The sequence below is a fragment of the Pavona decussata genome, unplaced genomic scaffold, assembly GCF_977016875.1.
Source record: "Pavona decussata unplaced genomic scaffold, jaPavDecu1.1 SCAFFOLD_2104, whole genome shotgun sequence".
NCBI lineage: Eukaryota > Metazoa > Cnidaria > Anthozoa > Scleractinia > Agariciidae > Pavona > Pavona decussata.
In genome coordinates this window covers 12,501-15,197 of record NW_028146160.1, presented here as the reverse complement: position 1 = coordinate 15,197, position 2,697 = coordinate 12,501, and the positions used below count along the sequence as shown (strand labels likewise).

The window sequence follows — 2,697 nt, the reverse complement described above, 5'->3', positions numbered from 1 at the left end:
CTCTAAATGATCAAGTTTGACCAACTTTCCGGCATCCGGCGCTCTGTTGCCAGAGTATCGGCGCCAGTCAGGAGGCCTCACTAAACCATTCAATCGGTAGTAGCGACGGGCGGTGTGTACAAAGGGCAGGGACGTAATCAACGCGAGCTGATGACTCGCGCTTACTAGGAATTCCTCGTTCAAGATCAATAATTGCAATGATCTATCCCCAGCACGACGATGTTTAGAAGATTACCCACACCTCTCGGTGAAGGAGATACTCTTTGACATCGTCAGTGTAGCGCGCGTGCGGCCCAGAACATCTAAGGGCATCACAGACCTGTTATTGCCTTCCTGACTTTGGTTGCATACCAACAGTCCCTCTAAGAAGTTAACCGCGAATCGGGATTCGCGTAACTATTTAGCAGGTTAAGGTCTCGTTCGTTAACGGAATTAACCAGACAAATCACTCCACCAACTAAGAACGGCCATGCACCACCACCCATAGAATCAAGAAAGAGCTCTCAATCTGTCAATCCTCACTATGTCTGGACCTGGTGAGTTTCCCCGTGTTGAGTCAAATTAAGCCGCAGGCTCCACTCCTGGTGGTGCCCTTCCGTCAATTCCTTTAAGTTTCAGCTTTGCAACCATACTTCCCCGGAACCCAAAAACTTTGGTTTCCCATAAGGTGCCAAAGGGGTCATCCAATAACACCCTCTGATCCCTAGTTGGCATCGTTTATGGTTAGAACTAGGACGGTATCTGATCGTCTTCGATCCTCTAACTTTCGTTCTTGATTAATGAAAACACTCTTGGCAAATGCTTTCGCAGTAGTTCGTCTTTCGTAAATCCAAGAATTTCACCTCTGACAACGAAATACGAATGCCCCCAATTGTCTCTCTTAATCATTACTTCGGTTCCAGAAACCAACAAAATAGAACCAAAGTCCTATTCCATTATTCCATGCTTACGTATTCAAGCGCTGGCTTGCTTTGAACACTCTAATTTTTTCAAAGTAAACGTCGCAGATCCTGAGCACACTCAGTTAAGAGCACACCCAGTCTTTGCGAGGAAGAACAGCCCGGCCAGTAACATACCTTGCGGCAGACCGGCCGAGCCATCCCGAAATCCAACTACGAGCTTTTTAACTGCAACAACTTTAATATACGCTATTGGAGCTGGAATTACCGCGGGTGCTGGCACCAGACTTGTCCTCCAATGGATCCTCGTTAAAGGATTTAAGTTGTACTCATTCCAATTACAAGACTTGTAAAAGCCCTGTATTGTTATTTCTTGTCACTACCTCCCTGAGTCAGGATTGGGTAATTTGCGCGCCTGCTGCCTTCCTTGGATGTGGTAGCCGTTTCTCAGGCTCCCTCTCCGGAATCGAACCCTAATTCTCCGTCACCCGTTGCAACCATGGTAAGCCACTACCTTACCATCGACAGTTGATAGGGCAGAAATTTGAATGAAACATCGCCAGCGCAAGGCCGTGCGATTCGATCAGTTACTATGAATCACCAAATGACCGGGCAGAACCCGCATTGGTTTTTAATCTAATAAATACATCCCTTCCAGAAGTCGGGACTTTTCGCATGTATTAGCTCTAGAATTACTACGGTTATCCAAGTAGTAATGGTACAATCAAATAAACGATAACTGATTTAATGAGCCATTCGCAGTTTCACAGTACAAGTGCTTATACTTAGACATGCATGGCTTAATCTTTGAGACAAGCATATGACTACTGGCAGGATCAACCAGGTAACTATCCACCGCAGGGAACAGAAGTTCCTTGCTAAGCGGCCCCCCTCCGCAGAGGGAGAGCAAGCTTTCTTAGATTTTGCCTCCACGGGGGGAACCCATGAGCCAAACGGACCACACGGTCCCTCGGTCAAGGGAAACCCCGTCTTGTTTGCCACGTCTTTCTCACAACTGGACCCGTGCACAGTTCAGGCATACCTGTCAGACTCGCCAAGCGAGCTGAAGGAAGGCAAGAAAAGTGCTTCTGCGAAGGAAAATATCCTCCTGCTCTTTTGTCTCTATCATTAGCCAAAGGCTAGCGTACACAACTTCCATCTACACTCTGCCTGCCACTACAGTGACAATGCTTTCGGGCATCATCTTTTCCCTCCTTCGAAAGGAAAGCTACAAGCCCAACTTTCCTTGCCCGTTAGTCAATTCTGCCCTCTATTTCTCCGCCTTGCCGCCGTGGAACATAAGGGACAGGGTTTACTAGCCAGCTCCTCTCGGAACCTTTGCGACCAACCTGCCCACACTATAACCCCCAAACGCTAATAAGGAGACTGCATGATATGGTAGACAGAAAATAAAAACGCGAAAAAAATGAAATTTTGAAAATCGAACCCACAACCAGCCAAATCGTTTGTAAGTCATGCCAAATGACTGGTGACATCTTAAAAACCCATTGAAGCCACAACATCCCATAATTTCACGCTTTTAAAGATTTGTCACTATACGCACTGTAAGTACCTCACTAATTCTCACCTCAGATTTTACGGGAACATGTTCAAATTTTAACACGCCTCTCAGCACGACCAATTACATTAAAATTCATCGCAAAAGTCAGAATTCTCCAATTTTTGAAAAATTCACTATATTCACTGTAAGTACCTCGCTAGACAGTGGAGACCTCAGATTTTACGGGAACATGATCAACTTTCGACACACCTCTCAGCACGAGCAGTTACATAGAAA

General features: G+C 46.1%; 1 non-coding gene across 1 annotated transcript; it reads right to left on the bottom strand.

Annotated features, from left to right (window-relative positions):
* On the bottom strand, positions 1-1,746 carry LOC146447525 (small subunit ribosomal RNA; the record flags this gene model as incomplete). The annotated part of the gene is made up of 1 exon (XR_014861796.1): positions 1-1,746. It is a non-coding gene; the product is annotated as a small subunit ribosomal RNA (ribosomal RNA).
* Positions 1,747-2,697: the final 951 nt, after the last annotated feature.